The sequence below is a fragment of the Hyla sarda genome, chromosome 7, assembly GCF_029499605.1.
Source record: "Hyla sarda isolate aHylSar1 chromosome 7, aHylSar1.hap1, whole genome shotgun sequence".
NCBI classification, from domain to species: Eukaryota; Metazoa; Chordata; class Amphibia; order Anura; family Hylidae; genus Hyla; species Hyla sarda.
Genome location: NC_079195.1, coordinates 231,412,904 through 231,425,938, shown reverse-complemented (window position 1 = coordinate 231,425,938; position 13,035 = coordinate 231,412,904).

Here is a 13,035-nt window from a genome sequence, read left to right as displayed (position 1 = left end):
ATTCACTTATTTATGGCAAATAAATGTGACGAGTTATCAACCTGTATAATAAATAATGGTTTCCCGGGTGAGGTACGAGCCCTGTGGGGTCACATACTTATAGTTACAAGTAGAACCTGAATTCACGTGTTCTTTGATACCAACAATTACTGGAAGCAATATTGTAATATATGGGGTAGAATTTACACGCAATAACACGTCATGTATGATCATAACAAACAAATCTCTGCTGAATTTTAGCATATACTCTGCGGCACCAAGAACTGTGGACCGACTGGTATATATAGACATATGAGGACTGACTGGTATATATAGACATATGAGGACCGACTGGTATATATATAGACATATGAGGACCGACTGGTATATATATAGACATATGAGGACCGACTGGTATATATAGACATATGAGGACTGACTGGTATATATATAGAATATGAGGACCGACTGGTATATATATAGACATATGAGGACCGACTGGTATATATATAGACATATGAGGACCGACTGGTATATATAGACATATGAGGACCGACTGGTATATATATAGACATATGAGGACCGACTGGTATATATATAGACATATGAGGACCGACTGGTATATATAGACATATGAGGACTGACTGGTATATATAGACATATGAGGACCGACTGGTATATATAGACATATGAGGACCGACTGGTATATATAGACATATGAGGACCGACTGGTATATATATAGACATATGAGGACCGACTGGTATATATATAGACATATGAGGACCGACTGGTATATATAGACATATGAGGACTGACTGGTATATATAGACATATGAGGACCGACTAGTATATATATAGACATATGAGGACTGACTGGTATATATAGACATATGAGGACCGACTGGTATATATATAGACATATGAGGACCGACTGGTATATATATAGACATATGAGGACCGTCTGGTATATATAGACATATGAGGACCGACTGGTATATATATAGACATATGAGGACCGACTGGTATATATATAGACATATGAGGACCGTCTGGTATATATAGACATATGAGGACCGACTGGTATATATATATATAGACATATGAGGACCGACTGGTATATATAGACATATGAGGACTGACTGGTATATATAGACATATGAGGACTGACTGGTATATATAGACATATGAGGACCGACTGGTAATATTTATAGGCATATGAGGACCGATTGGTATATATAGACATATGAGGACCGACTGGTATATATAGACATATGAGGACCGACTGGTATATATAGACATATGAGGACCGACTGGTATATATAGACATATGAGGACCGACTGGTATATATAGACATATGAGGACCGACTGGTATATATAGACATATGAGGACCGACTGGTATATATATAGACATATGAGGACCGACTGATATATATATATATATATATATAGACATATGAGGACCGACTGGTATATATAGACATATGAGGACCGACTGGTATATATATAGGCATATGAGGACCGACTGGTATATATAGACATATGAGGACCGACTGGTATATATAGACATATGAGGACTGACTGGTATATATAGACATATGAGGACCGACTGGTATATATAGACATATAAGGACTGACTGGTATACATAGACATATATAGGCAGATGGGTAAGGAGCTGCAAGGGACCAATGCTAAATAAGTATAGTTTTTTCACCCGGCCCCAGCAGGATTTCTTTTTAAGGTGGTTACTAAACTTTTAAAAACGTTGAACAAATCAATATTACAAGCAAATAGAAAAAACTCTATAACATCTATGGCTGTCCAGGCATGCTGGGAGTTGTAGTATTGACACAGCTAGAGGCATCCTGGTTGGGAAACACTGCTCTAATAGGTGTTTAATCTCTCCCAGTGCTAGATTTACATCTTACACTGCTCTGTACCGCTCTATAATGTCCTACATGCTGCAGCTGATGATGGTGATTCTCAGGGTGTGCTATAGAGATTTAAGGGAGGGAAAAATGCCATTTTACAAGCTTTATAATGGACAGAAATAGTGCTACTCTGCCTTTATAAACACAGGATAGCGGCTCCTGGAAAGTCACCATGAGTGCAGGTTTCCTTGTTGCATAACAAAATTCCTCTGCAGAATATTCTTTCTATATGGTGGTGTATATGATTAGCTAACAAAATAGCACAAATTTTAGTCCCACAAATGCAGATACCTGTTCTATATACTGTATATTATATTTCTGTACAATTGCCAAATATCCTGCATTGATGTACAGGGCAGAGAGCGCAGCAATAAAGGGCAGCAGTAACATAGAAACGTGTCAAACAAATGTTCCAGCCGACCTGACAGGTGTGAACATTTCACAGCAAATTACAAAGAGAACAGATATACAGCACGAACACACAAAAAAGAAAGACGCAATGCATCTTAAAATGCATGCCGTATCATTTCACCCTAGGGAAATACCCTTCCACCATATCTGACAGCTCAGAGCGATCCGGCTGACAGCTAGAAGTGCATTGACCAATTGTAAGAGGTAAGAAAAAGTGACAGACAAACAATCCGTGCACACAGCGCTTCTCTAAGTACACACAACACATTATTTTCTGCACCAATTTCAATGCACAAGCCTCAATGTCTTATTCTAAAGCCTGGAAATTGCCTTATTAAGCTTTCGAGAAATCAAAAAGACAAGGCCAATGGGCATGGAACCCAGCGGAGGCGCTCCGGCGCACATGCTGCATCATGTGACCAGCCAAATAACCCTAGAGCCATATGAGCCTTCCCTTAACTATCATATCTGTTAATTTCATCCTGTAAAAGGTGCCTATATGTGTCCCGGAGGGATCTGCTTAATATAGAACCTAATGCAGAGAGAGCCCAGGGCAGGGAAAGAGACGCAACCTCTGCACCGAGAAACTCATTATCTGCAAACCGAGCCGGAATACAGGGCTCTCTGCGGTCAAATGAGGTATATAATCCTAAACCAGGCCGGGCCCAGAATACAGGGCTCTCTGCGGTCAAATGAGGTATATAATCCTAAACCAGGCCGGGCCCAGAATACAGGGCTCTCTGCAGTCAAATGAGGTATATAATCCTAAACCAGGCCTGGCCCGGAGTACAGGACGCTCCATGGTTTTATGAGGTATATAATCCTAAACCAGGCCGGGCCCGGAGTACAGGACGCTCCACGGTCATATGAGGTATATAATCCTAAACCAGGCCGGGCCCGGAGTACAGGACGCTCCATGGTTTTATGAGGTATATAATCCTAAACCAGGCCGGGCCTGGAGTACATGACGCTCCACGGTCTTATGAGGTATATAATCCTAAACCAGGCCGGGCCCGGAGTACAGGGCGCTCTGCAGTCATATGAGGTATATAATCCTAAACCAGACCAGGCCGGAGTACAGGACGCTCCACGGTCTTATGAGGTATATTATCCTAAACCAGGCCGGGCCGGAGTACAGGACGCTCCACGGTCATATGAGGTATATAATCCTAAACCAGACCAGGCCGGAGTACAGGACGCTCCACGGTCATATGAGGTATATAATCCTAAACCAGGCCGGGCCCGGAGTACAAGGACGCTCCACGGTCATATGAGGTATATAATCCTAAACCAGGCCAGGCCGGAGTACAGGACGCTCCACGGTCATATGAGGTATATAATCCTAAACCAGGCCGGGCCCGGAGTACAGGACGCTCCACAGTCATATGAGATATATAATCCTAAACAAGGCCGGGCCTGGAGTACAGGACGCTCCACAGTCATATGAGGTATATAATCCTAAACCAGGCCGGGCCCGGAGTACAGGATGCTCTGTGGTCATATGAGGTATATAATCCTAAACAAGGCCGGGCCCATAGTACAGGACGCTCCACGGTCATATGAGGTATATAATCCTAAACCAGGCCGGGCCTGGAGTACAGGACGCTCCACGGTCATATGAGGTATATAATCCTAAACCAGGCCGGGCCCGGAGTACAGGACGCTCCACGGTCATATGAGGTATATAATCCTAAACAAGGCCGGGCCTGGAGTACATGACGCTCCACGGTCTTATGAGGTATATAATCCTAAACCAGGCCGGGCCCGGAGTACAAGACGCTCCACGGTCATATGAGGTATATAATCCTCAACCAGGCCGGGCCTGGAGTACATGACGCTCCACGGTCTTATGAGGTATATAATCCTAACCAGGCCGGGCCCGGAGTACAGGGCGCTCTGCGGTCATATGAGGTATATAATCCTAAACCAGGCCGGGCCCGGAGTACAGGACGCTCCACGGTCTTATGAGGTATATTATCCTAAACCAGGCCGGGCCGGAGTACAGGACGCTCCACGGTCATATGAGGTATATAATCCTAAACCAGACCAGGCCGGAGTACAGGACGCACCACGGTCATATGAGGTATATAATCCTAAACCAGGCCGGGCCCGGAGTACAGGACGCTCCACAGTCATATGAGATATATAATCCTAAACAAGGCCGGGCCTGGAGTACAGGACGCTCCACAGTCATATGAGGTATATAATCCTAAACCAGGCCGGGCCCGGAGTACAGGATGCTCTGTGGTCATATGAGGTATATAATCCTAAACAAGGCCGCGCCCATAGTACAGGACGCTCCACGGTCATATGAGGTATATAATCCTAAACCAGACCAGGCCAGAGTACAGGACGCTCCACGGTCATATGAGGTATATAATCCTAAACCAGGCCGGGCCTGGAGTACAGGACACTCCACGGTCATATGAGGTATATAATCCTAAACCAGGCCGGGCCCGGAGTACAGGACGCTCCACGGTCATATGAGGTATATAATCCTAAACAAGGCCGGGCCTGGAGTACAGGACACTCCACAGTCATATGAGGTATATAATCCTAAACAAGGCCGGGCCCGGAGTACAGGACGCTCCACGGTCTTATGAGGTATATTATCCTAAACCAGGCCGGGCCCGGAGTACAGGACACTCCACGGTCATATGAGATATATAATCCTAAACAAGGCCGGGCCCAGAGTACAGGACGCTCCACAGTCATATGAGGTATATAATCCTAAACAAGGCCCGGCCTGGAGTACAGGACGCTCCACGGTCATATGAGGTATATAATCCTAAACCAGGCCGGGCCTGGAGTACAGGACGCTCCACGGTCATATGAGGTATATAATCCTAAACCAGACCAGGCCGGAGTACAGGACGCTCCACGGTCATATGAGGTATATAATCTTAAACCAGACCAGGCCAGAGTACAGGACGCTCCACGGTCATATGAGGTATATAATCCTAAACCAGACCAGGCCGGAGTACAGGACGCTCCACGGTCATATGAGGTATATAATCCTAAACAAGGCCGGGCCTGGAGTACAGGACGCTCCACAGTCATATGAGATATATAATTCTAAACCAGGCCGGGCCCGGAGTACAGGACGCTCCACGGTCATATGAGGTATATAATCCTAAACCAGGCCGGGCCCGGAGTACAGGACGCTCCACGGTCATATGAGGTATATAATCCTAAACCAGGCCGGGCCCGGAGTACAGGACGCTCCACAGTCATATGAGATATATAATCCTAAACAAGGCCGGGCCCAGAGTACAGGACGCTCCACGGTCATATGAGGTATATAATCCTAAACCAGGCCGGGCCTGGAGTACAGGACGCTCCACGGTCATATGAGGTATATAATCCTAAACCAGACCAGGCCGGAGTACAGGACGCTCCACGGTCATATGAGGTATATAATCCTAAACCAGACCAGGCCAGAGTACAGGACGCTCCACGGTCATATGAGGTATATAATCCTAAACCAGACCAGGCCGGAGTACAGGACGCTCCACGGTCATATGAGGTATATAATCCTAAACAAGGCCGGGCCTGGAGTACAGGACGCTCCACAGTCATATGAGATATATAATCCTAAACCAGGCCGGGCCCGGAGTACAGGACGCTCCACGGTCATATGAGGTATATAATCCTAAACCAGGCCGGGCCCGGAGTACAGGACGCTCCACAGTCATATGAGATATATAATCCTAAACAAGGCCGGGCCCAGAGTACAGGACGCTCCACAGTCATATGAGGTATATAATCCTAAACAAGGCCGGGCCTGGAGTACAGGACGCTCCACGGTCATATGAGGTATATAATCCTAAACCAGGCCGGGCCCGGAGTACAAGGACGCTCCACAGTCATATGAGGTATATAATCCTAAACAAGGCCGGGCCCAGAGTACAGGACACTCCACAGTCATATGAGGTATATAATCCTAAACCAGGCCGGGCCCGGAGTACAGGACGCTCCACGGTCATATGAGGTATATAATCCTAAACCAGGCCGGGCCCGGAGTACAAGGACGCTCCACAGTCATATGAGGTATATAATCCTAAACAAGGCCGGGCCCAGAGTACAGGACACTCCACAGTCATATGAGGTATATAATCCTAAACCAGGCCGGGCCCGGAGTACAGGACGCTCCACGGTCATATGAGGTATATAATCCTAAACCAGGCCGGGCCCGGAGTACAGGACGCTCCACGGTCATATGAGGTATATAATCCTAAACCAGGCCGGGCCCGGAGTACAGGACGCTCCACGGTCATATGAGGTATATAATCCTAAACCAGGTCGGGCCCGGAGTACAGGACGCTCCATGGTTTTATGAGGTATATAATCCTAAACCAGGCCGGGCCTGGAGTACATGACGCTCCACGGTCTTATGAGGTATATAATCCTAAACCAGGCCGGGCCCAGAGTACAGGATGCTCCACGGTCATATGAGGTATATAATCCTAAACCAGGCCGGGCCCAGAGTACAGGACGCTCTGTGGTCATATGAGGTATATAATCCTAAACAAGGCCGGGCCCGGAGTACAGGACGCTCCACGGTCATATGAGGTATATAATCCTAAACCAGGCCGGGCCTGGAGTACAGGACGCTCCACGGTCATATGAGGTATATAATCCTAAACCAGGCCGGGCCCGGAGTACAGCACACTCCACAGTCATATGAGGTATATAATCCTAAACCAGGCCGGGCCTTGAGTACATGACGCTCCACGGTTTTATGAGGTATATAATCCTAAACAAGGCCGGACCCAGAGTACAGGACGCTCCACGGTCATATGAGGTATATAATCCTAAACCAGGCCGGGCCCAGAGTACAGGACGCTCCACGGTCATATGAGGTATATAATCCTAAACCAGGCCGGGCCCAGAGTACAGGACGCTCTGTGGTCATATGAGGTATATAATCCTAAACAAGGCCGGGCCAGGAGTACAGGGCGCTCCACGGTCATATAAGGTATATAATCCTAAACCAGGCCGGGCCTGGAGTACAGGACGCTTCACGGTCATATGAGGTATATAATCCTAAACCAGGCCGGGCCTGGAGTACATGACGCTCCACGGTCTTATGAGGTATATAATCCTAAACAAGGCCGGACCCGAAGTACAGGACGCTCCACGGTCATATGAGGTATATAATCCTAAACCAGGCCGGGCCCGGAGTACAGGACGCACCACGGTCATATGCGGTATATAATCCTAAACCAGGCCGGGCCCGGAGTACAGGGCTCTCTGCGGTCATATGAGGTATATAATCCTAAACCAGACCAGGCCGGAGTACAGGACGCACCACGGTCATATGAGGTATATAATCCTAAACCAGACCAGGCCGGAGTACAGGACGCTCCACGGTCATATGAGGTATATAATCCTAAACCAGACCAGGCCGGAGTACAGGACGCACCACGGTCATATGAGGTATATAATCCTAAACCAGACCAGGCCGGAGTACAGGACGCTCCACGGTCATATGAACGTGGAGCGTCCTGTACTCTGGGCCCGGCCTGGTTTAGGATTATATACCTCATATGACCGTGGAGCGTCCTGTACTCCGGGCCCGGCCTGGTTTAGGATTATATACCTCATATGACCGTGGTGCGTCCTGTACTCCGGGCCCGGCCTGGTTTAGGATTATATACCTCATATGACCGTGGAGCGTCCTGTACTCTGGGCCCGGCCTGGTTTAGGATTATATACCTCATATGACTGTGGAGCGTCCTGTACTCAGTGTCCGGCCTCGTTTAGGATTATATACCTCATATGACCACAGAGCGTCCTGTACTCCGGGCCTGGTCTGGTTTAGGATTATATACCTCATTTGACCGTGGAGCGTCCTGTACTCAGGACCTGGAGTACAGGACGCTCCACGTTCATATGAGGTATATAATCCTAAACCAGGCCGGGCCCGGAGTACAGGATGCTCTGTGGTCATATGAGGTATATAATCCTAAACCAGGCCGGACACTGAGTACAGGACGCTCCACAGTCATATGAGGTATATAATCCTAAACCAGGCCGGGCCCCGAGTACAGGACGCTCCACGGTCATATGAGGTATATAATCCTAAACCAGGCCGGGCCCGGAGTACATGACTCTCCTTGGTCTTATGAGGTATATAATCCTAAACCAGGCCGGGCCCGGAGTACATGACGCTCCTTGGTCTTATGAGGTATATAATCCTAAACCAGGCCGGGCCCAGAGTACAGGACGCTCCACGGTCATATGAGGTATATAATCCTAACCAGGCCGGGCCCGGAGTACAGGACGCTCCACTGTCATATGAGGTATATAATCCTAAACCAGGCCGGGCCTGGAGTACAGGACGCTCCACGGTCAAATGAGGTATATAATCCTAAACCAGGCCGGGCCTGGAGTACAGGGCGCTCATATGAGGTATATAATCCTAAACTAGGATATGAGGTATATAATCCTAAACTAGGCTGGGCCCGGAATACAGGGCTCTCCACGGTCATATGAGGTATATAATCCTAAACTAGGCCGGGCCCGGAGTACAGGGCTCTATAGGAGATATAGAATCCTAAACCAGGCCCTAACCTGCAGCAAACACGTCATCCGTCACCTTCATAGGGTTAAACTTGGAGGGGCCCGAAATTGTCTCTCAACCCCGGGGGGGGGGGCGACAGCTCACTTCCCTGACACGTCCAACATCTGGGGGATTCGGGTATCGTCCAGATAATGAGACATTTACGTCTTCTCTCTTCATATCCAGGTATTCATTACCTTGTAAAACTGCTGTATCAGCGATCCTAGGGAGATGAGGGGAGAGCAGCTTACTCAGGATCTGTCGCCTTATTAAGAGAAAGGTTAATTGAAGAACACAATGTACATAGGAAATATTGAATATGTGCAGCCCTCAGGCCCCGTAATTACATTGTCTTGACTGCATCAGGCACCGCATTGAGAAAACGCATGACAACAAGGGCCGCTCCATTTGGGGAAAATTAACAATTGCAATTATGGAGGTGAATATTGTATTTTCGATCTGTGATATAATAAACAAACGGTAAAATCCCATTAGAATTTCATGTCCAATCTCCCCCATATGACGTCAACCCCCTCCCCCTTGTCACATCACCCCTCCCCCATGTCTGCCGCAGATCACGTTTCCCTCCATGCAGTCCGGTGTCTTACAGGACTAAGGGTATGTTCACACTACGTAATTCCAGAAGAATTCGGTAAGTGGAATTACGCGAACGGAACATAAACATCAGTGTGAATGGGTTTTTCCGCGAGACCCGTTCACACTGCGGAATTTCCGCGGCAGACAATTTCGCCGCTGAAATAGTTCAGCACAAAGAAAGAACATGTTCATTCTTTGCGCGGAAGTCCGCGAACACTGCATAGCCGTCAATGGTGACGGCGCAGTGCCGCGCGGTCCTACCGCCGAAGTATTTCGGCGTGGCGGTCGCCAGAATGGAATCTCCGCTTGCAGAATTCTGCAAGCGGAGATTCCGTTCACAATCCTTAATATGAATATACCCTTACAGGACCTTTCTGCTCTGGCCAATCAGTGGCCTGACACATGACACTGCTGCAGCCACTGATTGGCTGAGCGGCAAATGTCCTGGAAACAGCTGCTTGTCAGGAGCCAAAGAGAAGATACCGGGACCGCACGGAGGAGAATGGGAATTGTGGCAGACCTACAGGGACCGGGACTAGGGGGGCATCTGGGTGTTTATGTTTCCCCTGTGCCCCAATTATTACTTAGGACAGTGTTTCCCAAACAGGGTCCCTCCAGCTGTTGCAAAACTACAACTCCCAGCATGCCCGGACAGCCGAAGGCTGTCCGGGCATGCTGGGAGTTGTAGTTTTGCAACAGCTGGAGGCGGCCTAATTGGGAAACACTGACTCAGCATTTGAATTTCGGTGGCAGCCCAGTCCAAGATCCTGCGTGTGTGCCTGATATGGCGCCGTACCTCCTTCCCAAATTTTCCATATCAACATATCGCAATTTGCGCTGCTTGCGATATTTCGTGCAGTCCTAATGCCAACTGACTGCATGTGACAGGGCTGTCGATTTCCTGGAGCAATGGCCCTCCAGTCTAAGAACACAAAGGACGCCCGGAGTACACGGAGCAGCTTTTGTTTTATTATTTTATGTTTTATTTGAGAGAGAGCTGCGTGTGGTTATAAATGCTAATGTCTCCAGTCAAAAACCATTACTTAAAGGGGATTCCAGGAAACATTTTTTTATATATCAACTGGCTCCAGAAAGATAAACAGATTTGTAAATTACTTCTATTCTATAAAAAAATAATAATAATCCTTTAAATAATTATCAGCTGCTGAAGTTGAGTTGTTCTTTTTTTTCTGTCTGGCAACAGTGCTCTCTGCTGACATCTCTGCTTGTCTCAGGAACTGCACAGAGTACAAGAGGTTTGCTATGGGGATTTGCTGCTACTCTGGACAGTTCCCGAGACAGGTGTCATCGGAGAGCACTTAGACAGGCAAGAACAACTCAACTTCAGCAGCTCATAAGTAATGAAACGATTATTATTTTTTAATTAAAGTATTTTACAAATTAGTTTAACTTTCTGGAGCCAGTTGATATATATATAAAAACGTTTTTTCCTGGATAACCCTTTAAGTAACACGTTTCACCTGCCTAGATGCCAGATCAGAAATAACTTTATAGGGGTACTCCGGTGGAAAATGCATTTTTTTTTTTTTAAATCAACTGGTGCCAGAAAGTTAAACAGATTTGAAAATTACTTCTATTAAAAAATCTTAATGCTTCCAGTACTTATTAGCTGCTGAATACTACAGAGGAAATTATGTTCTTTTTGGAACACAGAGCTCTCTGCTAACATCATGACCACAGTGCTCTCTGCTGACATATCTGTCCATTTTAACAACTGTCCAGAGTGGGAGAAAATCCCCATAGAAAACTAATGCTGCTCTGGACAATTCCTAGAATGGACAGAGATGTCAGCAGAGAGCACTGTGCTCGTGATGTCAGCAGAGAGCTCTGTGTTTCAAAAAGAAATGAATTTCCTCTGTAGTATTCAGCAGCTAATAAGTACTGGAGGGATTAAGATTTTTTAATAGAAGTAATTTACAAATCTGTTTAACTTTCTGGCACCAGTTGATAAAAAAAAAAAAAAAAAAAAAAGAGAGGAGGATGTGAAGCTACAGACTGGGTGCAGGATACACAACCTGCACTGCACCTCTGTCCATATCAGGAACTGTCCAGCGCAGAAGAGGTTCTTTATGGGGATTTGTTCTTGCTCTGGACAGTTTCTGAAAAGGACAGAGGTGTCAGCAGAGAGCACTGTGGTCAGACTGGAAAGTACTACACAACTTTCTGTGGAGCATACAGCAGCTGATAAGTACTGGAAGGATTACATTTTTTTATATTACAGTACAGTGGACCCCTCGACCTACGATGGCCCCGACATACGATCATTTCAGCATACGATCACTCTCAGAGGCCATCACATGGTGAAGGCAGCATCAACATACGATGCTTTTGTATGTCGGGGCCATCGCATAAACGGCTATCCGGCAGCGCAGACTGCTTCAGCTGCCACTGGATAGACGATTACGGTGCCCCGTGTGCTCCGCTGACGATCACTTACCTGTCCTCGGGGCTCCGGCGCGTCCTCTTCGGGATCCCCTCCATCGTCGGCGCTCTCCATCGTCGTCATCACGTCGCTGCGCACGCTGTCCCGTCATCCAATAGGAGCGGCGTGCGTAGCAACGTGATGGCGCCGATGGAGAGCGCGGATGCCGGGGAAACAGAGGCCTTGCCTGAGCGTCGGGGACACCCCAGGGACGCGGCGACAGCGATGGACGGCAACATCCCGGGCAACGGAGACGAGCGGCGACGGTCCGGAGCGGCGGGGACAGGTGAGTACAACTTCCTCTAACAGTGGTCTACAACCTGCGGACCTCCAGATGTTGCAAAACTACAACACCCAGCATGCCCGGACAGCCAACGGCTGTCCGGGCATGCTGGTTGTTGTAGTTTTGCAACATCTGGAGGTCCGCAGGTTGTAGACCACTGTCCTATACTTTACATTGCACGGATCCCTCAACATACGATGGTTTCAACAAACGATGGTCCATTTGGAACGTATTACCATCGTATGTTGAGGGACCACTGTAATTTACAAATCTGTAGGACACCAGTTGATTTGAAAACATTTGTTTTGCACCGGAGTACCCCTTTAAGCATTGTTTTACTTCAGACCAGCATCTAAGATGGCAGTCCCAATAATTCCCCCCTATAGTCGTCTGAATACTGGGAGACGGGGGGAGTATGAAGAAGCAGCAGAGTGAAGATGACTTCCAGCGTCAGGCAGCGAATATGGCGTTATCTCTTCCCTTTGATACACCTGAGTGCCATTTGCGCTCTAGCAGACCATACGATCAAAGAGCAGCATTTCTACAAGAAAGCACTATATCCGGTAATAGAGGCGCGGGCGCTTTTCTTCATCACTGCAATGACCCGCTGCACACAGAGCACATTTACATCGACCCAGCAGGCCTGCAAATAAAGAGCTTTCTGTAATGGACCAAGGAAGATGCACAAAGCGCGTCCTGCAGAAGAGGAGCCGAGAGGTCATGATTCACCCGCGCATTTGTTCTCTGGTGGAAAAAATACTTGTGCGGCTGCATTTGTCTCCGGTATAAATGTCTCAGCGGCTCCTGGAGGAACGTAATCTCCAA